Below are 26,598 nucleotides of genomic sequence, written 5' to 3'. Positions count from 1 at the left end.
GCTCTACCACTGAGCTGTACCTACCCTCCACCCCCATTCCTGGGCCCAAGACAGAGTTTTTAAACAGAGTACAAACTCGAAGCACATTGGTGTCCCTCTGCAGTTTTTAAGCCAAACCAAGGGTAAGAGTATTTATACATATTCATATATACACACATACATACACAGGTATGTATAGGTGTGGCTTTGGTATGTTCTAAAATTTTCAAGGACGTGTGTGCCCATAACCAAGCTGAAATAGTCGCCTCTTTCAAAAACATCAGGGCTCCCGTTTCAGATGCCTTCCTCATCCCGAGAGGGACAGTCCCAGGCTGTGCCAGCTTTTAGCTGGGGTTTTGTCTTATTAAGAAGTGGCCTGTTTCGTGGCACACTTGCCATCTTTGTTGGAGGGGCAAACGCTTACCACCTAATGCTTGTGCTGGCAGAGACAGGCCTAATTATGGGCCCCAGGTTTTCGTAGTACAGAGGCAGCTGTGAGAAGAAAGGGGTTTTTCTTACTGTGATGGTCACTATGCAAATGGTGGCAGGGGATTTCTTTCCTTCTCTTTTTTGTTACCGTGCCTTTAAAATGGAAGCCATTTGGGGAAGTGAGAGCAGTATGCTTTTGTTGCTTTGGCAATGGGAGTAACATGTGTCACTGTGCTGACTCAAAAGCAGACCAAGTCTGGGTTTCCCTTTCTCTCTTGGGCTGACATTGAAGTCTTCAGATCCTTGCTCTTTGCGGCAAGCATGGCTCTGAGTGTGTACCAGGCGGGACAAAGCCCCAGGAGAGGCCGGTAAGGGTTTGGGTCAGACACGGTCGCAGCATCCTGCCAGACAGCCACTGCCTTGGCAACACCCATTAGCGGCACACTAGGCACGTGCCCATCTGCATGGAGCTCCGGGAGCGCCCTTTGCATAGTTCCAAACCAGAAACTGTCCTTGGCACTTCCCAAGGGGGGTTCTTTACAAGAGCCACGTCCCACAGTCCTTCAGCTCTCGGCTTCTGAACTGTCATCAGAGATGTGCCCCCACCACGGGCTCTCCCCTTTGTCGGGGTATAACACTCAATCACTAGAATAAATTCATGGTGGCATTTTGTGGCATAAGAAGGAAGTAGATTTTTTTTTAAAATTTTCCTTTCTTGTATTTTTTGCTTCAGGTTTTGGTTTCAAAATTCTTTTTCTATACTTGGTAACAGCTTGCATAAAATAAGATTGTTATTTTATTCATATTTTTTAAAAAAGTTTCCCTTTTTCAGTTTTATTATGTAGAGTTATTACAGTTTGACTGCACATACACATTATATTGCTTGTAAATACATATATACAGTATACTGCACTTTTTTTTAGTTTTTATATATGTACTAATTATTGTTTCTAAGAACAGATTAGATCTCTAGCTTTTTAAACTTAATAGTTATCAAAGGAATAAAGCCAGCTACAAAATAAGAATCAACAGAATGCGGTAATCCGATCATAAAGGACAGTCAAATGTGCTTTTTTTTTTAAATAGGATGCAGAGTTGACCCATTCTATGAAGGCACAACATTGCTTGCATTCCAACTAACAGTAGTTCATGTTAAGTGAGTCTTTTTGTTTGTGTCTATCAAGCCATTCTTAAGTCCCTTAAACTTATTACCTCCTTTAATCCTCACCCTTGTGCTAGGAGGTACAGGGATATAGTCGGGCACATGGTGCCTGGGGTGATGTCTTGTCTGTGAGCCTTCTCCCTCCAGACGCCAGAATTTGCCAGAATTTGCAAAGATAAGCATCTCTGTGGCACTCCCCAAACCAGCAGTGGTCATGTGTCCCCTCTCCGCTACCCTTTCTCTCTGCCCTTAGCCGGGGAGGTACTAACATTACCCACATTATACAGATGAGGAAAACCGAGGCTTTGAGAAGTGAAAAACATCAAAGGTCGTCCAGCCACACAGCCACAGAGCTGGGAAACCAGCCGCACGTTACTTCAGAGCACTCAGCCCTAGACAGGGCTGTCTCCTCACTCACCCACAAACCGTGGTCCCTCCTGCCTCCATTTCCAGACTAAGGAACCCTCAACCTGAGCAGGCACAGTCCTTCAGATGGAGGCACTGTTGCTCCCACACCATTAGGTTGTTCAGAAAATACCCAAGACTAAGAAGGAAAGAGAAACATGATATTGGGACCCTGGGCACAAGGACTGTATTTCCTCTTCTGATCCACACCTACATTTGGCCCAAGGGAGGCCTGCTGACCTTACACTTGCAGGTGAGAACCCACCAGCGACTTCGACCCGGCGCGTGTTCATTTATACGCCTGCATGAAGGACTGATGCTGTCAGAGGTTCCCCCGACGTGGCCCCTTGTCCTTAAGGAGTGCCACCTTAGGAAAGGAACAGACGTGCAAGCAATTTGCCAGATCCCAAGGCCTTCTAGAGAGGACGTATAGGGGAGAGGAAGATTAGATGCAGCGGAGAGAGATGAACTCTGGCTGAGTAACAGGGGCAGCTTCAAGGAGGAGGCACGTGGCAGTCTGGCTAAGTCGAATGAGTGATCTTTCAATAGGCAGGGCTGAGAAGGGCCTCTGGGAGGATGCTCAGGGTGGGGCGGCACAGCCAGGGCAGGACAGCATGGTGGAGGGGGTATCTATGCCTAGAAACACAGGTTGGAACCAGACTTGGGGTCTAAATCCCAGCCCAAGAAGATCTGGCTTTACACTCAATCAAAATTTATCTTGAGTCCAGTCTTAAACACCCTGCCCAGGAAGAGCTCATACCTGAGAGGCAACTCAAGTCTTCCGTGAATGTGTGGATCTTTGGAGACAAAAACCTTGAATGGCCTGAGGCTTGGAAAACATAATATGGGGCCGAATCAGCCCAGAGGACAGACAGACCTCCCCTTTCTGTAATGAAGAGTTAAGAATGGGATACACCTGGCCGTTGGGAGCTCAGTATGGGTTGGAAGATGGATTCATTCACTAGACAGATACTTACTGAGCACCTCGGATGTGCCAGGCAGGGACCTAGGCATTTAGGAAATGCCAGGGAATAAAAATCCCTGCCCTCCTGAAACTTTCATTTCAAGGGAATTTTTTTCAAAAAAATTTTTGTTGGGGGAGGTACTTTTATTTTATTTTATTTTATTTATTTTAATGGAGGTACTGGGGATTGAACCCAGGACCTCATGTATGCTAAGCATGCACTCTACCACTGAGCTCTACCCTCCCCGTGAAGGGAATTTCTTAATACAGCAAGCATCACTATGTTCCAGGCATGACTTTATGTGGTCACCCACTAATGAACTCACCCAGTCTTTACAACATCCCTGTGAGATATACTATTATCTGAATTGCACAAATGGGTAACTGAGGCTCAGAGCCGCTAACTCATCCTGAGTCAAGGCAGTCCATGGCGGGGCTGCGCACATCACCCGGAATTGTGCTCCAGAGGCTGGCTCCTGACCCAGACACTGTTTGAGTGCCTGCAGTGTAAGCAGTTGTAAAGGAGGCTGAATTGTAGCTTCTCATTGGTCAATGGCAGTCCCTGCTTCTGGCTGCTACTTTAACCCCTTAAAGGGTCTCCACTTGGCAAAGCTCCACATTTTCAGGGCAGAGGAGACCTGTCCTCTCTCCCGAGCGCTCAAAGGCAACGCTCCTCCAAGTGTGTGGCCCACTTATTTGTGTCTCTTCCCAAGTGGTTTCCTGTCTGCGATGAGGTCAGTCTAGAAATGGAGAGAAAATGTCTAGAAACTGTTCTAGCAATGTGTTGAACCTAATAAGATAAAAAAATCAGTACCTGTACACTTGCTGCCCGTTCCCCTCCCCCCACTTCATTCTTCTCATAAGGCTTTACAAAAGTATTGTTCTGGGATGAATCGGAAATTTTAAAAGAAGAAAATAAAATCTGACCCATCACTCCACAGATCTTTAGAGAAGCATTGTTCTTGGGGAGTTCAAGTTCCCAGGGCTGGGTGGATGGCATCTCTGAGAACGGAGAGATCCTGATGGCCAGGTGCAGGAAACATCTGGGCGGGGACTTCCCATGTGTCACCGTAGCCAGTGGGTGGGTCTTTTGCTCTCTTGCTTGGGTGGAGGAGGGATTGTAAGAGAGGATGCTTTTGCTTTTGGTCAGTGGGCCTCCGGTCTTTTGCAAAAGCCGTTGAAATTCGTGAAAGAAATTAAGCTTGGCCTCCCGGGCTGGGGGTGGGGGGTGACTGGGGAGGTGGTGCCCTATCCTCTGGGAGCTGGAGCAAGAAAGGTCAGCTCAGATGCAGCTGAGGAAGGAGGAGAGATGCAGGAGAAGATACTGATACTATGTTCACGCAGGGGAGCTGGACGCGGAGTCCAAGGGTTCCCAGCCTCTGCCAAGGTTCTTGTCCGCAGGCCCAGCTCAGGAGCCTCGCAGACAAATGAATCAGTGAGGACCAGGGATGGCGGGGCTTCCCCCGAGTGAGCTTGGCATCTTCGCATGAACCTGGGTCCAAGGGACTCCCAAGAATGCCTGGGAACTGAACTGCCTGCCAGGCCAGTGCCGCTCGGGGACTCAGAGTCCTCTATTATTTGATTTAAAGATAAATGACTGCTACTGCTTGCAGTGAGTTTGTGGACCAATATTTATACCTGCTACTCTTTGGGAATGAATTTAGGAGTGGCAGTGAACAATAAAGCTGCTGGAAGGTTAGGACAGAGGACAGAGGGGAGGGTACGTTAGGTGAGAACAGGCTCACGGTCCCCGACATAGAAAGTGGAGGGGGTGGAGGAAGCTGCAAGCTGTCCCCTTTGGCCCAGCCCACAGCAGTGGCTTAGCAGCTGCTGTCCTGTCTGCCTGGGAATACTCTCGACATGGCCCCTCTTCCTGTTTTCCAGGTGTCAGCTAAAATGTCCTGTCTTCACAGAGTTTACTGGGAGAGGTGTGTGTGTGTGTGTGTGTGTGTGTGTGTGTGTGGTGTATGTGTGTACATGGGTATGTTCATGCATGTGCACATATGTGTGCTGTGTGCCTGTGTGTATGGTGTGTGCGGGGGGTTGCAGGGAAGATGTGTCAGATCACGGCCTCGCAGTTTGCAAATGTTCAGTGGCTCTTCTGTAACTCCTTTCTCTTACCCCCTAATTCTACAAGTATCCTTCCAACTGTGTTGAGCTCCAGAGTTTTGTAGCCAGGACAGGAATTGGGTCTGGGGCCACACCCTGAAAATCGGGGGAACCTGTTCTGTCACTGGAGGAAATCCTGAGATTTTCACATGAAGACAGAAGGCCTGCCACGGGCAGCCTTTCCTCTTGGGTATTTGAAAGTGAAACGCAGCTGCCCCGGCAGCCAGGAGAATCACATCTGTGCTCCCCGGGGCCACCCTCCCCAGTGCCTTTGCACCGACTGACTTCACATGAAGTTCCCAGACTTCAGGGGGCTGGGAGCCGGGTAGGAGGGGTAAGTGCTGACAGCCGGACTCAGAATTGGTGGCTCCTTTTTCAGAAACCCGCATCGCCCACCCCAGCTAGGGTCGGCTCACACGTGCCAGGTCTGAAAGGCAAACGTCTGTCTTGGCCAAGTCCTGACTGCTTCCTGCTGCTGACAGGGCTAGAAATCCCCAGAGAACACCTTCCCCTCCGAGGTTTGGTCACTTTGGCTCTGCTGAGGCGATAAACAGGAAGTGGAGAGAGCTGCTTACAAATGAGATAGCACGAGACTCAAAATAGCCACAGTCAAGCTTCATTTTCTCCTGAAATTCCAGTTTCAGTTTCCATTTAGCGGGAGTCAAGAGTGAGTTTTCCCAGTAAACCCAGGCGTCCCACAGCCCCCTGGCCCCATGGGCACCCAAAGCTGCAGCCCAGACCACACCCCAGGGCCCCGGCGGCCTCTGAGCAGACACAGGAGTCCTTCTCTCCCTGGAAGCAGCGGCCAAAAGGCTAATTCTGGGGCAGGAGGGTGGGGGGATTCCAGAATTCCAGACCCCAGAGCCTCACTCCCAACCCCCTTCCCATTCATCCATTCATTCATTCGCTCGTTCATCCAATAAATATCTATTGGGTCCTTTCTGGGCGCCAAGCGCTGTGCTGGACCATCGCACAGGGACTATTGCAGAGAAAAGGGCCAAGTCCCTGCTTTCAGGAAGCTCACAGTCTAGTGGTGGGGACAGACACCCACAGATCCACACGCCTCCCACCCGCTAGAAAAAGAGCCCTGTGTGGCCCACATAATGCCTCAGATCCATAGATTTAAACACAACCATGTAAGCTTCCCCTGGGACACTCATTCTCGGCTTTCTGTTCCTGCCAGAACTTCTTTGAGCAAGTTCCTGTGATGGTCTTAAGACATGTCAGCAAATCCTTTGATATCTCTCCTTGGAGACACAGAGCCTAATATCTCTCCCCTGTACCTGGGCTGGCTTTAGGGACTCGCTTTTTTCCCCTTGTATGTATCATTTTCTAATGTTTAGACATACAGTCATACAGACATACGGACACAGAGCCGTACAGACATACAGACATACAGTGGCCTAATCACCTCACAGTGGTCACTGGTTGGCTGCATTACGTTATGCGTCACTGATGACTACGTGCTCCTTTATCTGACGTGAAATGTACCCGCATCTCCTGTGCAACAACCAACAATCACTGAGTCGCCGGCACTTTGCTGGGCTCATCCACGTAAGAGAGCTCACTTAACTTTCAGGTCTCCAAAGAAGAAAAACCTTTTACGAGATGTGGAAATGGAGGCTCAAAGTGAAATGATAAGGCGTAGGAGTTCCCCGGCCAGTACATGGCAGAGTTGGGATTGCAATCCTGGTGTTTTAAATCAAAGACCAGTGCAGCCCTCAGTGACACAGCTTCCTTTTTGTGCAAAAGTACATATTGGGCCAGTTTTTCTTTCATTTCTTTTTTCTGTGGCGAGAACATTCAAGATCTAGTCTCTTAGCAACTTTCAGGTATATAACCAGGCTTGTTCTGTGTACTCTGTACATGTAGAATATAAGTATTGCTAACTCTGATCACCAGGCTATGCATTAGATTCTGACTCACTTCAAACAAACAGGAAGTGGCAGAAGGCACGCTGGATGGCTTTGGAGGCTTGGCTAGAAAAGGTGACATAGCTTCTGCCCCTCTCTCTCTCTTTCTCTCTGGGGACATTTGTTTTTGGAAGCCAGCTGCTAGGCCCTGAAGAGCCCCTTGCCACCTGGAGGGGCCACGGGGAGATGTCCTGGCTGACAGCCCCAGCGGAGGTCCCAGGGGACAGCAGCACCAACCATCAGACACGAGAGTGAGAGAGCTTGCAGATGACTCCAGCCCCAGCTACCGTCTGACAACCACTGCATGAGAGATTCTGAGCAAGAACTGCACAGCTGAACTTCGAGAGGTAATAGTAACAACATCAACAACAACAATAATAACAAATACTTGGTTTTCTTTTAAGCTACGAGGTTTGGGTGATTTGCCATGCAGCAATGGATAACCAGAACAGTCTCCCGTCCTGGAAACCCTGGTGGATCTCGATTTCTCTACAGTCTCGCAACTCACAGCTTGGCCAGCGGGCCAGTGACACCGGGCCACCTGGGAGCTTGTTAGAAATGCAGAACCTCGGGATCCACCCCAGACCCACTGAACCGGACCCTGCATTTGAACAAGACTGCCAAATGTTTCACGTGCCTCTGGAAGTTTAAGACACGTGGCTCTGCAATACCTTTTTTGAAAATACGTTATTTTAAAGCAATGCTTAAAAAAATTCAAATACAAAAAAATAACATAACCACCCCAACAGACCTATCGCCCAGATTTAACCGACCCTAATAGTAAGCAAATATTCTGTACTGAACACTATTTTAATTACTCAACAAATATTAACTCATTTATAACTTTCATGACAGCCTTTGAGAGAGATGCTATTGCTGTAGATGAGGAAACCGAGGACAGAAAGATTAGGTGACTTACTCAAGGCCACAGAGCTCATAAGTGACAGAGCTGGTGCCTGAATGCAAGGGGTGTGATTTCAGAGCTAAGATTTCTTTTTTCCCTAGACATTTAACACTGCCACCTCTTCCCTTCCCCCCCATACCTTAAGTCTATCAAGTCTCCCTTGGAATGAGTCTGCAGCTCATCCCTTCCTTTTTCACATGACCACCATCCTAGTTGGACTAGGACTCCTGAGACAGCACCCGGCTGGCTTCTACCTCTCCTGTCCCACCGTGACTCGATCCATTGTCTCCTTGGCCCCAGATTCATCTTTCTGCAAACACTGCTCCTGCCATCCTCCCTGCCCAAACATCTTCAGTGCCTTGGTTCTGCCTGGCATCTAACCAGGCCAACGTGGACTCCAAGGCCCTGGAAACCCAGTCCTACCTCTAGTCTCCAACAGGAAACAGCACATAACGGCATCACTGGGCCTCCATCACAACACACTGAGCTTCTAGGTTTGCTTACACGCCTACCCCTGCCAAGGTTTGCCTCTGCCTCCTTCCTCGCCTGGTCACCTTGTCCTATAAAACCCATTTCAAATCCCCACTCCTTGGCAAATTCTTCTTTAACTGCTTATAAGTATAAGCTCCCAGCCCTGAACTCAATCAACTCTAAGTAGCATTCCAATATTTCTTTGTAAGTCTCTCTCTCACTGTCTTTTTTTCAGTATCTTCAATGGCCAGGGACTGCAATGTTGGGCTACAATATATGTAAGATAAAATTTATTATTTTAGCCATTTAAGTACACAGTTCAGTGGCATTAAGTACATTCACAGTGGGGTGCAACCATCCTCACAGTCCATCTTCATGAAACAGTAACTCCCTATTCCTGCCTTCCCCACAGCCCTGGTAACCTCTACTCTACCTTCTGTCTCTATGAATTTGACCAATCTAGGTACCTTGTATAAGTGGATTCACAGAGTATTTGTCCTTCTCTGTCTGGTTTATTTAACTTGGCATAATGTTTTCAAGGTCCATCCCTGTTGTAGCATATATCAGAATTTCATTTTTTATGATTGAATAATATTCCATTGAATGGATATGTCACACTTTGTTTATCCATTCATCTGTTGATGGACACTTGGGTTGTTTCCACCCTTGTCTAGGGATGACTAATGGGAATAATGCTGCTATGTACATCCATGTACAAATATATGTTCAAGTCCCTGTTTTCAATTTTTTTGTGCATGAAGCATTTAGTTTCATTCTCAAAACAAATCTATGGTAGGGACTGTTTGTCTGCTTCATAGGTGAAGAAAATGAGGGTTCAGAGAAGTTGTCACTTGTTGAAAGCCGCATGCCTGGGGCTCAAATATGGTTTCCCTGAAGATTCTGATTTCACTAACACTTTTCCTAGAGTAGACAAGGATCTAACTTAGTAAGGATCCCACAAGTCAAGGTTCTCTGTGTGATCTCTGTTAATGCTGGCAGTAGTGACAATGGCCAGAAACAGGTAGAGAAATGATGTCCTGTGTCCAGCAAAGACGGGCTGGTAGACAGCTTCTTCTCCAATGTGAATCTGAACCCCAAGCCTCTTGATGAGTTAATTAGTTCCTAAACACACCTTGCCTTGAAGAACTAAGTCTGTAGCACCTCTTTGGTCTGAGAGTCAATTGCCCTAGTCAGGAGGAGTTTTTGGTTTAGGGTGAAGGAATGGAAATAGCCGGACCCTTTGCTTCCGGAACAAAGTGGTGCTCAGGTCCACTGCCCCTGGATCTGAGCCAGCTCAGGTAGAGTAAGATCTCAGTGTGATGGGGGCAGATGTTTAGGTGGTAGAAAGGGGGACCACCCTTCCTAGTGTGACCAGGAATGAGGAGTTTCCTGGGATGGGAGGTTTCAGAACTGAAACCAAGAAAGTCCCAGGCAACCCAGGGTCAGTTGGCCACCCTAACCTAAAGATCACAGTGGGAAAAAGAAATTATTCTTGTATCTGTCTCTTCCTTTCTTGTTTCCATTGGTTTAGGCCTAAATCTCCTCACTGGACCCTCATCCTAGAAGTAGCTCTGCCTCCCAACCCCACAACTGGCCTTCCTGCCTCCTCCTCTGTCCACAGGTGTCCATTTGGCAAACTGTGGCTCTTATCCAAAGTCTTCAACTTTTTCCCCTATGAATTGTCTGGAGCAAAGGCCACAAGCTTCTGTGCCTATAAAGACCAGATGAGAGACACAGCCGTAGTGTAAGACATTAGGACCTGGCAGGGACAGGAGGCAGGCTCACCCAAGACATTCATGAGCCTTGGAGCAAGTAAACAAATGGAGGCCCACCCTACAATATGTTTCCATATTTAAAAGTTGAAAATCAAATTCAAAATTATTTTTTAAAAAAACTACATTCTCTCTCCCTAAATTGGCCAAAACACTTGGTACTGACTCCAAAGGCCAAGTTCAAATTGTGTTCTTGGAGTCCTAGGAGTCCCAGGCTGAGACATGGTGGTGTTGAGCAAGGTCCTCTGGCCTGGTACCCATGGCCCTTCTCGTCTCACTGCCACCTCTGTCCTGCGCCTCCAAGGGCCTTGCAGCCCGCAGCGGTTACCCTAGCCTGAACTGCAAAGCTCTGTCTGCACACACTGTACCCCCAGCGCAATCTGCTTCCCCTTGGTACACTCCTCAGATGTAGGGAAGAGACCCATGTAAGTCCTGGAAGTGAGCTTGGCCCACTGGGGCAGAGAATTCTGAGCGAGTCCTGGCATCTGAAGCACAGCCTGGAGCAGGGGAGGGATGCAGGCAAGGCCCCATTGCCCACAGTTGCCTCACACCACGGGAAAGGGGGTGATCAGAGCAAGACCAGATTAAAGCCCAGGGCCCAGGACAGGGGCTCCCCTTGCTTGGGGCTAAGGTGGCACTGCTCAGGCCCAGAGGAAAGCAAAGGCCTTATCTCACGGAGGCAGCTGATCTCAACTCCAGCTGATTCCTGCCTCCTGGGAACGTCCAGTGTGGCTAGATCCTCTGCTTTTTCAAGAGAAGATAAAATTGTGGAACTTGTTGGTTGTAAATTCAAATTAAAACCAAACCAAACCAAACATCCTGGCAAGAGTCAATACAATCAAGGCCAAACACAATACAGCCGCAGGCCTGCCCTTGAACTCTCAGTTCGCACTTCTTCCCTGAGGAACACCCTGTCCCTCCACACCCTGGCCCCCAGCCATTTCTTCCATTGCGTGTCCTCTATCCCTCGGGTTCCTGTGTTCCACCAATCAGAGGAGCAGACAGCTCAAGCTTCTGCTGGCCCTTTGATCAACCAGTTCCTTCTGCTCGGAATCCCCTCCCCGGGGTCTCATCCTTGCCTACTGACAAGGGGAAGTGCAAACCCCACTCCTTCCAGACGCCTGTCCTGATGACTCCTGAAATTCTAGACCAGGACACCAGAGGATGAATCCCGTCCCTGCAATTTTATTCAAGTCACAAGTGCTCTGGACCTCACATGTAAAATGGGGTGACATGTCTATTGACCTTGAAGAGCTACTTCTTGTGAAACTTAAATAAGATAACATTTAGTAGCATTAGGAGCATGGCATTGGTGCTCAGTAAATGCTGGTAGAATAGCAAAGTGAATTTGAGTGTCTGGCTTAGGCTTTAATTAGGGGCAAGCAAACTTCTTTTGTAAAGTATGAGACAATCAGTATTTTAGGCTTTTTGGGCCACAGGGCTTCCTTCCCTAGACAACATGTAAACACACGGGCATAGCTGTGTTCCAATAAAACTTTATTTACAAAAACAAGCAGAGGGCTAGATTTGCCCCAAGGGTCATAGTTCCTGACCTCTGCTTCATACCATTCTTAGGGCTTGCTCTCTGCCTCTCAAAGCTGTGGTTACTACTCCTCCAAACAGCTAGTATTTTCATTCTGCCTGGATTTACAGGACAGTGTCCAAAACACTTTACAAGAGATTTAATCCTCATCATCACTTACTGTGTGAAGGAACTGAGGCACAGAGACTGAGGTGGACTGGAGAATCAGGGTTCAGGCCTGCCCGGTCTTGCATGTGTTTCTCGGTCATTGTCGGGTGAACATGCACTTGCAAAGGACTTTTAGCCACCCTCCTCCCCTCGTGTGTTGTCGGTGCTAATTATAACCACTGAACACACCCAAGGCTGAATCTCCACCTGCGACCATTGTGGGCAATAGGCAGATGGTCCAACATCCTCTGTGGAGTCTCTGATAAGCACTGAGTCTGAGAGTGTTCTGCTTTCTTTCTTAACTCTCCCTCTTCACTGAGTGCCCACAGGAGTATGAAACTGGTCATCAATGGCAAAGAAAAAAGAAAATGATTTGATGTGTTGGCTGACTGTCCCACCACGCTCTGAATGATCCTTTATAACCGTCTGTCTGGGAAAAGGGCTCTTGCTGTGCCCTGAGCACTGGGTCTACATCATGGGGAACTGCCTTAGGATCAATAAAAGGAAAGGCCGGCCTCAGGTGTGAGGATGGCTCACAAGGCAAAGACGCTCATCTATAAGCTGGAGGGAATGCTACTGAGAATTAGGCTGGGAAAACACGTGCCAACTGGGACGTAGGGTCACCCTGGTCAGAGAAACCTCTCTAAATGGCCACTGGTGAATGTTTCATGCCTGGGCAGCGCTAGAGAGAAGAGCGACTGGCCCTCCTTTCTCATTCTGGTCTGTGACCTCAGCTACCACATCATGAAGCATTCATCCATGCTGTGCATTCAGGACCACGCTATACTCAACTGGAGAAAATCAAGGAAGAACAAGCCTGGTTCCTGGAAGCATGTCTTGGTTACTGGTTATAAAGAGTCGAAGTCTATAGTCCTTCGAGTTAAAATTGGCTCTTGCAACTTGACATACTACAGCACGTTTACTATGGGTTTAATGCTTTGTTTGTAATGGAAGTTTTTGGTTGATTTTCACCAATATGCTCCAAATTACTCACATACTACGAAAGTGTGTGAACTCTCTGGGTACCAGTCACACCATACTCTATGTGAATGGAGCCCTCTAGGATTGTGCAGTGAGCAACCTGAACAACCATACACAGCAGCCCTGCTAGGAAACTCTAGTCCCATTTCCCACAAGCCAGAACTGGCGTACTTCAGCAACCTAGTTCTTACACAGCTATTCACCCTCGGGGTGACTGGCTGTCTGCTACCCGCCTGCCTGGTCACTTCCCAAAAGTAGTAAACACCCCCTCCACCCCTCTCCACACACACCTACTTACCCTTGTCCTGGGAGGCACAGGAAAACTATTTTGCCTAAGCTCTCCTGTTAAACTTGCCTGGAACGAGTAGCTGGAAGTTCAGGCTCTTGTCTTGCCCAACAAGAGAAGACCCACGGCTGTCAGAACACTACCAATCCCCTTTTTTTTCTGACAAGAAGGGAGAAACAAAAACAATTCCCTTTTTTGGCAAAGACTGCGGTCCTATCCTGCCCACTGAGCCTCAGGAGCCCAGAGTGGGCATTAAATCTTGACTGTGTTTTTAACCTACAGTAGACCTGTGCCTCAGGGTGAAATCAACAAATTGAGAGAGGAAAGATGCTGATTCTGATCCATCTCTGGAACTGGGAAATGGGTCTTGCATTATACGAATAGTGAAGGCTCAAGTCAAGGCTTAGACACATAGAAAGCCAGCGGGAGTTCAGAGGACAGAGGAGGGCTGGTAACAAGGGATGTGGGGCAGGTGCAGGGGACGGAATGAGATGAAGGCAGTGAGCTGGGCTGAGGTGGATGACTAAGACTTTACAGATGTAGGGAGGAAAGGGACTATTCTAGGAATGTCCCAAACAGTGTGAGTAAAGCTGGGTGAATGTGGCCAGTGAAGCGGTGGGGGGTGGGGGGAGTGGGGAGTCCTTAATTAAAGATGCGCATCTTTGTTAGGTAACAGTGGGAACTGAAGTTTGGCGGAGAAGGGAGATGGAGGAAAAGATGTCATATTTTAGCCAATTTTGAATTCCAGAGAGGAGAGTTTGATCTTGATTCTGGAAGGAAAGAATGAAGCAGTAATTCTGTTCTTATTAAGATGGGGAGTGCCTTGAAATGATGCAGTGAAAGATTTCATCACCCAGCCATGGCTTCAGGAAATAATCTAATTCCCACTTCTCTCTCCAACATTCCAAAAGGGGAATTTTCTCTTGGGAGGTGAGAAGACCTGAAACCAAACTGTCCTCAGTCAAAATTCAGTCAACTAACCCCGTCCAAGGGAACTTCCATGATAACCTTTTATCTACTCCCTCGAAAGCTCTTTGCATCAATACAAATACGCATGTGCTTAGTTAACTGTCCAAGGCATCCTGCAGAGCACAGAGGCTGTGTCCAGCCCAAAGACCCAGAGCTGTGAAGGCGCAGAGTTGGTTTATTGACTTCAAATCCCGCTGCTTTGGACACTCAGCTACGGGGCACAAGAGAAGGAGCTTGTATTTTACCCAGAGCATCCACTGGCTCGGGAAGAGAAGCATTGTCATTCTATTGCTCAAATGCTCCAGGTTACTTTGGAGACACGATCTAACATAGCTGAGCACCGGTGCCTTTCTGCGGCACTGACCTCCCAGGAGACCCAAGGTGCACATTTACCAACCGCCCAGGACTCTCAGGGTCCAGAGAGAATGGGCACGCAGATGTCAGGCCTAGCCCCTAATAAAGCCAATCTTTATATATTTTTAAAAAGGAATCCAAATTCTTATTTTCAACTCTGGTGAACCGTAAGTTTTGGTGAGTCAGGTGTTCACCCACTGAATTTCATGCACAGGAAAATGGCCCCTGGTTTTCCACTGGGCTTGGAAAGACCCTGGAGCAAGGCAGTGATGGGGGATTTGCCCAGGGATTCCTCAGGGCCAGGCCAGGGCTACAGCAGATTGCTTATGTGTTAACTTTTAAAGGCCAGGGATTTCAGGATCTTTAAGGGAAAACACTCCTCAGCTTCAGGTATTTCTTTTCTTTTTCTTTTTTTTAACGATAGAGAAATAGCTGTGATGTTGACATCCATCTAGAATGTCACTCAGAATCAATCGTCTTCATGGTCATCGAATAAAACCGCTCATTTCATCGATGAGAAAGTTGGGGCCAAGAGAGGACAAGGGATCCTAAGTCGCACAGTGAACGACATGCCTGGGACAGAGCCCAGGCCTGGGTCCCCTCACACTCCAAATACTATTTCTATAATCTCATGGTTTTTGTTGTTTTCAAAACAGATCTAAGAACTTAGAATTCAGTGGTTTGGTTGATAATGTAGTATTATGTTGTACATTTTACAAGCTGAATTGTGCAAACAAATGGGAGAGAGAGAAATAAACATTCAGAAATCTAGGCTAGATTGAGTCTTCTAGTTTCATCTCATTTTTTGACTTGATTTATCTATTTTCTTGGGGAGGGGCTGGGTTTTTTTCCTACAAACTTCCTCAATACTTTCCTTTTGATGGGAAGAAAAGGAGAAAGAAAAAGCAGAAAGAAAAGACTTTAAAACATTCCAAATAGAAGCCCTACAAGGTAGGTATAATTCTCATTTTACAGAAAAGGAAACTGAGGCTTGGTGAATTGAAGTCAATTGCCAAAGATTACTTAGCTGCCCAATGACAGACTTGGGACTTGACTTTGATTCAGACTCCAGAGCCTACATTTTTTTCTTGGTTTGCAGAAATGAAGCAAGGATTCCAGCCTGGCCCACTCCTGCCTGCTCTGGGCTCTTCTGTGCTCTGGTGTCCAACCCTAACTGCCCACTGGAATCACTTGGAGCCATTTAATAAATGTCCCAGGCCCCACCCACACCAACTGGATCAGGATCTCTGGGGTGTGGCCCTAGTACAATTATATTTTTAAGAAAATGTTCCAGATGCTAATGTGCAGCAAGCAAGAAATGACAACCAGAGAGCACGGTGCTTCCAGGGAGAATTAAGGACCTTTTTCAACGCATCCTACAGGTGGGAGTGCACCTCATGTCAAACCCAGGCTCATTCACTGAAATAATGCCATTGGCAGCAACCTGGATGGATCCAGAGATTATCATACTAAGTGAAGTAAGTCGGACAGAGGAAGACAAATATTGCATAATATCACTTGTATGTGGAATCTAAAAAAAAGATACAAATGAACTTATTTACAAACTAGAAACTGACTCACAGACTTAGAAAACAAACTTAGGGTTACCAATGGGGAAAGTCAGGGAGGAGGGATAAATTGGGAGATTAACGGATACACACTAGAAAACAGATAAACAACAAAGACCTACTCTATAGCACAGGGAACTATAGCCAATATCTTGTCATAACATATAATGAAAAAGAATTTGGAGAAGAATACATATATATATATATGTGTATATATATTCTGAATCTTGTATTTCAGAATCACTTTGCTGTACACCTGAAACGTTGTCAATCTACTGTACTTCAATTTAACAACAACAAAAACAGGCTCATTCAACAGAGAAGAGAATAAAAAGGGGAAGAGGGAAGAGAAGAGAAGGGATGAGAAAGGAAAAGAAAAGGAAAGCTGAGATGACCCGGGGTGGTTCTTTTTCCAGGAAGCTCTGCTCACTCTATAGTGCTGGGCCATTTTCACAGCCTGCACTGACGAAATCCCTGACTCTACAGGAATTAACCAAGAGGTCTGCTGAGCAGGGGACAGCTTACTAGAGCTCAGAAGAGGTACGGAAGCTGAGGGCAGGGGCGCCTTACAGCGGAGGCAGCCCCCGGGCCTGTGTGCTTGTCAATTGCATCACTTCCCCGCGCTATCTGGAAACTCACATCTGACTGTGGAACTTTGCTCAAGGAAGGCAGATGGAGCCCAGTCTCCATCCGTGGAAAACTGCTGATGCCAGAGACAGCTCTAGCTGGAACAGATGTTACTTTTGTTTGTCCAAATGATGGAGAGCTTTACAGGAGAATTTTGAGTTCGCTGCTGATGTATTCAATTCATTCCTTATAAAAGGAACAGCATGATGGGCACCTGGCATAAAAGAAAGACTCTGAAGCCACCCCAGCCTGGGTTTGAATCCTAGCTCTGCTCTTACTTCCTGTTGCTTTGAGCAAGTCATTTGGTATTTCTCATCCTAATCTTCAAAATGAGGAACTGGGATTTTTAAGGGAATGCAATGAAGTAAGGAAGTGTTTCCAAAATTTTAGAGCTAGATGAGTATGGCATTAAGTAACACTGAACCACACAGGGAGAAATGATTACTGTTTTGATTTTCTTTTCTGCCATCTGATTACATTAAGGGGATGGAGGTGTATTTTTGATACCTCTCCAACCTGGCCCTTCCTTCCTTTAACAGTTGGTCTCAGGCAGCTGTACATATTATTAGGCAACTGTATGCAGCTGAAAATTAATAATGCTGATTTACATTTATTTCAATAGTTACTTCTATGGCATGTGCTACCTACTTAAAGTAAGGCTATAAGTTGCCTTTGAAGTCAAAGAAATGGTTAAAATAGTACATGATGGTCCACAGCAGGTCTACACACAGGAAAAAAATAATTAAGGTGAGACCAAAAGTCTAAGTTTAGGAAAAACTGAGTTAAAGTATGAGACAGAATCCCACATCAAGTCTCTGAGTGAGAATGTAGTCGGTCTTTCAGAGAAAGAAGGAATAGTTGAATTAATCCTTGCACTTGGTTTGAAATAGGCTCTGTAAGAGACGAGATTTGAGTCTGCATGTTTTGATGGTATAGACGAGTCATACTGACAAATCACCTTAAATTTGATTAGCCTTTAGTTAAAATTAAAAAAAAAGAAAAGAAAATACTAGATCCCATTGGTTTAAGATGACAAGTCACCGGAGGAAAGATGCCTATATCGTCAGTTCTTTGAAATGTCAAACTTCTTGCTGATTGTTCTTCTTAGTACGATAAGGAAGTGAACGTTAGAGAATATTACTATTCTGGGGTCACGTGACCTCAGGAGCCCTATAAGAGATGAAGGATAAGGAGGGGAGAGAACACATTTAAATTCAAATACATATGGCCTCTGCCTCTCATTATTTTTCTTAAGGAATAGGAAACCCCAGAAGTAGTCAACAGTTCATGAGAAAGTTTTTGTTTATTTTTGTAGGAATGCAACTTTCAACCATGAAACGTGACGCCACAAAGTTCTTAAAACATGGCATTGTTCATTTAACCTAGATAATATACAGTGGAATAATCTATCTTCTTAGTTGTTGTAGGAAATGAATTTTTTTCTCTTGAGTTGGAAATGAGCTCACCAGCCTTGGGATAATCTATCATTATAAAGTTACGTGGGTTCTTCTGTTCAAAAGCACAAGCATCAAATTCTGCTACTGGCTTTCTGCTTCTGAGGTGTTAAAAAATTTTAAATGCTTCCTTTGGATTCAAATCCCAACAAAGCCTTATTCTTCCAAAGGAGGTCATGAGATTTCATCTCTGATTCGGCTCTGCCAATATCCCACTGTGGGTAAGTCTCATCTTGGACCCAGCCACAAAATGAGTGAATTATAGTAGAATTAGGGGTAACACACTCACATGTCAACAGGTGCCAGGCAGATAATACAAACAAAGGAAGCCAACCAGGAGTAAGATAAAAGGAAGTGGTGGTGGTGACGGTGAGTAACAGTATGACTCCTCCAAAGGGGGCGGCCACCATCAGGTGCAGGCACTTGTCAGACAGGAAAACAGGCCCATCGTTGACAGAGCCTCTGAAATGTCAAGAGACGCTGGAAATATATCTTTTAAATGACATTTCTCTCAATTTATTATTATTGGCAGTGAATTAAAAATGATTTTAAAACATGATTCAGGCCAAACTAACATAACCATAGGCCAGATTCAGCCTGTGATAACCATTGTGTGACTTCTAAGTGAGCTGGTCTCTTTGAGATCTTATAGCCTTAACTTTTAAATAGCAAATCTTGGCTTTTGTATGACGCCGGTAAAGTGGAGGATCTGACGCCGTTTGAGAAAAGCAGGAGAGGAACTGGTTGCTGGGGAGACAGTGTGGTCTGTTGTGGCTGCAGGGGGCGATACAGCCTAGATCAAGAGGCACTTGCACAATGCCATCAACACTACCAACAACAACAAAACCGCCTTTGCTTATTCCAAGATGGACATGTCACTCCTAGATTTTAAATTTTGTTAATCCTTTTTACAAAGGGGGAAGGAAAAACTGTCAAGCAGAACAACAGGACTCCTAACGAACAGATAAGAGAGCAGATAAGCGTAATTGGCCCTCTGCTTCTCCTTTGGGAAGGAAGTGCTGCAGAGACACCTCCCGTCCTCCAGAGGGCGGTGTTATTACTTTTGCTTGAGTAGCTAAAGGTACAAAATAAGAACTAATTCCTTTTTGTCTTTTTTTGGAGGGGCATAGATGCCTCTGTTATCCAAATCTTTCTGTATCCAGTCGCAGCTGCATCCCCACACCACTTTCATAACAAGAGCCTTCTGTGTGGAAGTAGAGAGCTGAGCTTCAAACTTGTTCTCCAGCCCCACCTCTATTTTTAACTCTGCTATATGGGGCAAGGCTCCTACTGTCTCCTTAACTCAGTTTCCCCCCATATGAAGGAGAATAGCAGCAATGTCTACCTCAGGGTCGATACAAGATTAAAGGAAATCCTCCCCATTCCAGGGGAAATGCTTAGTTTTAAGTTGGCGGTACTAACCATGTTCCCTTCCAAAGTTCTTAGTTTTTCATCTAAATTCCTCCTGCTATTATTGGAGTTTATCTGCTAATCTTTTGCCCTCCATGACGGAAAATGATGCCTGGAAGAGAATGATTAGACTGAACCATACGGAACTGTCAAGATTCAATGGTACTGATTTATTGAATGGTGATATCATGTGGTTCAGTATAACACAAAAGTAGTCACAAACTCGACGGAGGAAAAAGCAGCTGGTTTTTGTACTGGTTCTGAAACACATCTGAACAACCCATAATCTTTACATTTGGGAAAGGCAAGACCTTTGGTAGAGAAACAGACACTTTCTCACCACAAGTAAACTATCATTTGCTATCTACTTCCAGCCTACAGAGAGCTTGGCTGGTGTAAACAGAGCTTCCCTTAACTCTACTGCAACACTGGGGATGGATGTCAGCACAGCTTTTCACATGCTCCTAGACGTGTCACCCTTGGTACACCCTAGAATAGTGGGATGTATAATGCTCTACCATACTTCCGGCCTGCACGTCCACACACTAAAGAGTATTTCAAATAACAAAAAGAATAACGTCAAGAAGGCCCTGCCACTCACTGTATAGGATGGATCGGCTAAGACATAGCTCCTCAAACACGAGGATCAAATGCTTAGGGACCACCCATGTCTAGGATGCCCAGAACTTTTGACAAGGACAAGAGGTCCTTGCACTTCCTCAACTTTCTATTGGTTTGAAACTCTCATCATTTTCAGCTCGGCAGTCTGAGCAGTCCACAAAGGCACCATTCACGTTTCAATTTCAAAGTTACCCTCCATACATAAAGACATTAAAAAAAAAAATCTACTACGAACCCAAACAGAGAGAATTCCCCAACTAATTTCACTGATTTCATTTCTTGGAAGAAAACAACCATGACGATTCTGCAGGTGGTGTCACATCTGCCCTTTGCTCACTCTTTCGTGCAGTAACTTTTTAGTTTCATTGAGTACCTACTACATGCCAGGCCCTGTTTGAGGCTAGCGGTCTGCAAACTATAAGCCCAAGGGCCAAATCTGGCCCACAACCTGTTTCAGTAAATAAAGTTAATGAAGCATAACTACACTCATTCAATTGTATGTCATATATGGTTCCTTTCTGGCAGAGCTGAGTAGCTGTGACAGAAATCATGTGACCCTCCAAAGCCAAAAATATTTACTATCCGGCCATTTACAGGAAGAGTTTGCTGATTCTATCCTAGAGAAAGAGGACACAGCCTTAAAGAAGGGAGACAAAGTCCCCATATAGCTTCAGAGGCTCCTGTTCAGAAGATCCCACTGGATGAACTTTTCATATTTAAACGAAGGGACAGACCGAATTTGACCCACAGGATCACAGTCAATGATCTGACTTATGATCATATAAACCCCACGACCGGGCGCTTATAAGGAACAAGAAACGGGATGACAGGTGTGGAGACAGATGTGCAGGAGGGAGTTAGAGAGAGGATTAGTTAGTGTGGAAACCAGCTGGAACAGGCAGGCCACAAGGAGTCCCACCGAGGTGCACCCAAACCCACGGATGGGTCAGGTACCACCTGTATCAGAATCACCTGGCGACATCATTAAACACGCAGGCTACTGGGTCCCGCCCAGGAATCTGAATCTGAGTTCCAGAGGTGTGGCTGAGCATCCACACTCTTAGCAGGTGCCACTAGGTGATTCTGAAGCACCCCTGAGTTTGAAAAGTGCTGGATTAGTGTCTAGCTTTAGTGAGCGGTCGAAGGTGCTCCCCACAAGGTCTGGCCTGAAGTCCGCTCGTGGCAGGTGAGAAGGGGAAAGAATGGGGCACAGACACAAAGAGGTAGATGCAGTGAAAAGGCAGTTTATTGTCTATTAATACTGTACAGAGGAACAGAGAGAAGCTACAAGTACAGCATTGGCTGTCGCTGGCAGTGTGATTTCTGAAGTCGGTTTTTGTATTGTTTTTTTCATCTGGAGACAGAACAGTCAAAGTACACTTCAGGTTACAAAGTACAGCAGCTAGCCCAGCAAGTCTAATTCAGAGTAAGCACGACAGGCTCCCACCCTCCCCACCCCCAACCCGCAACCAACCACAAAATGGATATATTTACAGAGACGTCGCTCACCCCGAGTGAGCTGCTAAAGCTGAACATTCCATCAACCACCTACATTCACTGAAAAGCTGCATCAGACACAACATTGTCTCAAACCCCTGTATGATTTTGACACTCTTACTTAAGTCAGGAGCTGGAGCAGAGGAAAGAACGTTCCAGAATCCCACAAAGGACAGAACTCTTTCCACTTGCCAGGATGGGCTATTACAGAATTGGAGCTGGAGCTGCACATAGCACAGTTCAGATCAGGGTATTGCCCGGTGGCCTCTTTGTACTTGAGAAAGACTTTTCGTTGCAAAACCAAGGGGCTGGACATCTCCCCGCCCACCTTATCTGGAAGCTGAGAGGTTCCCATGGTAACAACAGGCTAGGCTAACTTGGCTCCCCCATCCCACCCTCAGGCCACCGAGCAGATCTTTCATCTCCGGAGTGGTCGCCAGGACACTAATGTTCACATCTGGGCTTGAGGTGGGTCTGCTGGAGGGATTCTGATGATGAAGAAATTAAAACGATTTGCACGGGAACCAGAGGGGTTATTTTTCTTGAAATGGAGAGAGTACTTATGACCTTGCGTTGTTGGAAGAAGGAGCTTGGTCTTTTAGGGTAGTAGAAGCAGACCCGTCCTAGGAAAGCCTGGGAGAAGAGTCAGGAGTAGGGAGCAGATGCCGAGGCCTGACCCACTCTGTCGGCCAGAGGAACAGGTGTGGGTGAAGATCTTCACGAAACTGAGGGTGATTGTGATGGGAGCTCAAGAATTTGGCAGAAAATTGAAAAAAAAAAATCCAAGAACTCTAAAAATTCAGTATCTCCTTTATGGATGGATAAGGATAATCCTTTTCAGTTTCTACTAACTCTGAAAATACAGGAGGCGGCTTCATTGATATTCACAGGGCCAGTAACATCTGATAACTTTTATATTGTTGGTTTATACATGTATGCATATTGTGTGTATTATGTAGGTGACCAGATGCTTCTGACTCACCATTTCACACATATGCCTCAAATGCACCATAGTGTGTGGTCCCGGAACCTCAGATGTAGCAATTACTCCTTAACTATGTGAAAGCATTGTACTTCAATGATTGCTGGACTTGGCTTTCATTTAAAACAGCTATCTCCTCCCAAAAGATCATTATGTATTACTCATGCTGTGGCCCAGAGAGCTATCAAGCCATATAATAAACAGGTTACCTAATGACAGATATAGAAAGCTTGATCTTACAATCTAGGTCTGCTGGGAAATGCTGGATTTCATGCAGTGGTGGTGTGAGAGCAGGCCACAGGACCTTGGTTCATGCCCCCAAGGCGTGGGCCAGTGCTACAGAACTCATCAGAAAGTTACCTTCATGGAATGGAGAAATAATTCAGTCAATCAAGGGTGTTTTCAAACTCAAGCTCCATAAGTCATATAGATTTTCATTATAAAAATATTTTCCCTTTAAAAAATACATAAATGTAAAATGTTCCATGTTGATAGCCACTCCTTACTCCGTTCCGTATCACTCCAGTCGTCTCAGACTAGAATAAACGGGAACACACCTCGGTTCAAGCTCAATCACACCATCGGAGTCCATCCCTCTCACTTTTTGCAAGCTATGCCAATTGTGCTTAAAAGTAGGCTCCCAGGCCCACGTAGAGGATCCACAAGTTCACCTCCCTCGGGGTAGGAAGGACTGTAGGAAGTCACACGCACACGGTCTGTCCCGGGAACGTCAAAGTGGCATAGCGCAGGCTCAGAGCAGGAACACTGGAAATGCCCAAGCTATGCCTACTTTATCCCCCCTGGGCCAGACCTGCAAGGCTCTGCCTCAAGCTCCTGTGATGAAATTCACAGCTCTGAAGAGGGCTGGGGAGGGGTGGGAAAGAGAATGTTGTGTTCACACAGCTTTGGGATACAACCTGCGTTTTTTGTAAGGACGGAAAAGAAGAACACAGACAGCAATGCTAAGGCAAACTTTCCAATGGCACAGCAGAACTCTTTTTGTTCATCATTCATTTTGTTCACATCACAAGGCAGATACATTCTGTAAACATATATACCATACAGTACATTAACCATAGGAAAAAAAAGAAAAAGCCACCCTGTAATTCTTATCTTTCTGTATTTCTGTTCTTTCACTCCAGAAGGACTGCCTGAAGTCTGAGGGGGAATTTTATGGTTCATGAGATCTACTTTTTTTTTTTTTTGATAAAAATGCAATGACTTGCAAAAAACAGCCCCAGGTGACTAGTAAGAGGCCATAGGGGGAGAAGATGAACCTGTAGAAACTTAGAAAACAGTCACAAAATATAAAAAAGTCACTAATTTCAGGAAACATTTTGTTTCCCTGCTGAGTAAAAGAGAGCATCGAAAAATTGTTACAAAAGTTAAGGCTATCCAGATCTTTGATGCAGAAAGTCCGTGGTCCCCAGGATTACATGTTATATGTTCACACTGAAAGTAAGTAAGTTTTTTTGTTTGCTTTTTTTTTTTTTTTTTTTTTTTGGTGCTGCAGTTCTGACCTTTTGATGTTAGGCTGGAGTGCAGAGGGAAGCAGAGGCCTATGTAAGTTATATAAAAATTAAGGGGGTGGGGGCTGAGGCTGGTCTAAGGACCCCCAGGGAAATTGCCCTTTGAAACTTTCAGGATGTCATCTTTAGCCTTTTCTACATTCAAATAATAAGTATTTTGGTTATTGTTAAAATGGGAATTTTTTAATGGAGTCTGCTGAAGCTCTGAAAATACAGACACATTACAGCATTGCACCACTCATAAAAGACTGACTTTTCCTTTTTCCCTAGAAAATGCAGGGAAGCTTCCTGACAAGACCAGAAGAGGTTTACACAATGCAGGTGAACCCGTGGCAGGAGTCCAAGATGGCATCTTGCTCATTGCCTGGAGCTGTTTTGTGATATACACCATCGCTCTGTGTGCCTGCTGGGATGTACTAGCCAATGAGACAAAAGATGCTTTCTGGTTCTGTCCTTATCAGTGGAGTGCTAGATATCTCGATTAATAAATTGAGGAGCTTTGAAAAGATTGCATATTTACAAAGTTTCTGAAACTTATGTTTTAACTCTGCAGAGAATTCATGGTTTCAATAATGAATGTGCCTGTTGCAAAAAGACAACAGAAAACTCTGTCATTGGAATGGTTTTTGTTGTAAACAAAGTAACAGTGCAGGAGGTGAGAATACTCTCATGAGGAATGGGCCCTTTGGTGGATTAAACTCCCACCCAGTGGGTCCAGAGACAAACAGCCAGCTGAGCTTCTAGGTTTTAAGTAAAAACAAAAGAAAGTCCTCCGTGCCTGTTTTGTCTATGTTCATCTGTATTTTCACATCGACAGGGTTCATTTTTAAAAACGAGGAACTGAGTTAGTGGTTCCACTTTTGCCTCTGTCACCACATGCCCTCCCTCCTCTTTGGCTACTCATTGGTTCGTTGACATTAAACAAATGGTCACTGTCAAGGGTGTTCTGTGGTCCCTTGAAATGAAATTCTGCAGGAAGTGAAAAGAAATAAGCTGTTTTCAGACTTGGCCTTAACACTGTGCTCTAGAGATGGATAGTATATCTCTAGGAAATTATATAGAGATGTTCCCTCCCTTTTATGAAAACTTGACCCTAACCAAAATAAAAGTCTCCTTGCGTGTAGGAAAAACACATTTATCACCAGAAAGTAAAATGGAAAAGGCAAGAATTTGCAGAAGCTCCGTGTCATTAACATTTCAGAAAGGAGTTGAATCAAAGGAAACACAGAGTTTGAGTTTCCGGAAAGCCTTTGAATCATTTGAGGAAACCACATTTGGGGTTTGCCAGGAAGGAATTCCCCAGCCCCTCATCTTCTCTACTCCCAATATTAAGTGACGTCACTGGACATTGTCAAATCCCTTTTAAAGGCGACAGATTTTTCTTAGGTAAAGGAAAATAATGTCATGATGGGTAAAAGAAGTACAAAGTAAAAAAAGAAAACCCCCTTAGTTTTGTCCTCTTGTACATTAAAGGGAAAAAGAAAGTCAAGGGTATACAAGTCATTGAGATTTTTCAGGCTATGGAAGGTTTAAGCTTATCATTGTAACTATAAAGGATCTCTACTTCAATGCCATTGAAAATCTGTTTATAAACAAACAAAATATCATTCCTTTCCTTCTTTCTCTTATTTCTATTTAAAAGGGTTCTGATTATACGATTTTAAAAGAAAGTCCAACCAACCATGTGCTCCAAAATGGCCATGGTTTTGCAGCTTTATGACTGGTTCTCTAATTAGTCTGGTAATGTAAGTCAATACTTCGTAGTTTTGAAGGGCACCATACCATATATAATGAAGTGTTTACAGAGACAGTGCCAGTAACAGCAGGGAAGGCAGTACTTTCACAATTGCAACTCTGTTTATATTTTCGTTATAAAGGGTAGGGTAGTTCCTTGTTGCTGTAGATGGGATTATAGGTCTCATCCCATAAAAGTATTGGTTGAGCCTGAATCCCCCGTTACTAAAGGAAAACGATGCGAGCTATGCAAGTTTATATGCCATATTCAAACACATCTTCATTTACTGTGGCCACGCATCATTTTAATAAAGGTAACACATCTTACTTGAAAAACCACTTAAATGATAAGCTTTAATAGTAAAGTATAGAGAGAACTCTAATTCATATAATTTGCTAACTTTTATACTAATTATTGATACATGAGAATGCAATTATCCCTGGTCTTTTAGTGCTCGTGTGCAGTGTTGTGAGAGCTGTGGACCATTTCCTTCCAGAGAAATTAATTCACTGATGGAAGGGAGGTCATTGCAGGGAATTATCTGTCCTGGAAGATTCTGGTTCTCTTTAACAAAACGCATGCCCAAGGCTAAATTCTATCCTTCTACTCATTAACTGTGCTTTTAAAAGTCATCTTGAATAGTTTTAATCCCCAAGTGAATGAAAAAAAAAAAAGATAAGCTATGGTAAACTTTTAGATTGCTTCTTTCTAAATAAATTATCAAAATCATAGATTGTCTAAAACACAGAAGCTGTTCTCTTTTTCTATGTAAATAGGTTTATCTGGC

At 45.2% G+C, this 26,598-nt stretch overlaps 1 protein-coding gene and 1 long non-coding RNA gene across 6 annotated transcripts in view; both read right to left on the bottom strand.

Moving 5' to 3' along the window:
• The window catches only part of PALM2AKAP2 (PALM2 and AKAP2 fusion), a 418,898-nt gene that overhangs the window by 153,049 nt on the left and 239,251 nt on the right, over nt 1-26,598 (bottom strand). The gene's annotated exons all lie outside the window — the stretch shown is intronic.
• On the bottom strand, nt 21,293-22,275 carry LOC140695882 (uncharacterized). Its single transcript, XR_012071720.1, has 2 exons — nt 21,578-22,275; nt 21,293-21,422 (listed from the first exon to the last, which is right to left on the bottom strand). It is a non-coding gene; the product is annotated as an uncharacterized lncRNA (long non-coding RNA).

Source organism: Vicugna pacos, chromosome 4, assembly GCF_048564905.1.
Source record: "Vicugna pacos chromosome 4, VicPac4, whole genome shotgun sequence".
NCBI classification, from domain to species: Eukaryota; Metazoa; Chordata; class Mammalia; order Artiodactyla; family Camelidae; genus Vicugna; species Vicugna pacos.
This window is presented reverse-complemented; position numbering and strand designations above follow the sequence as displayed.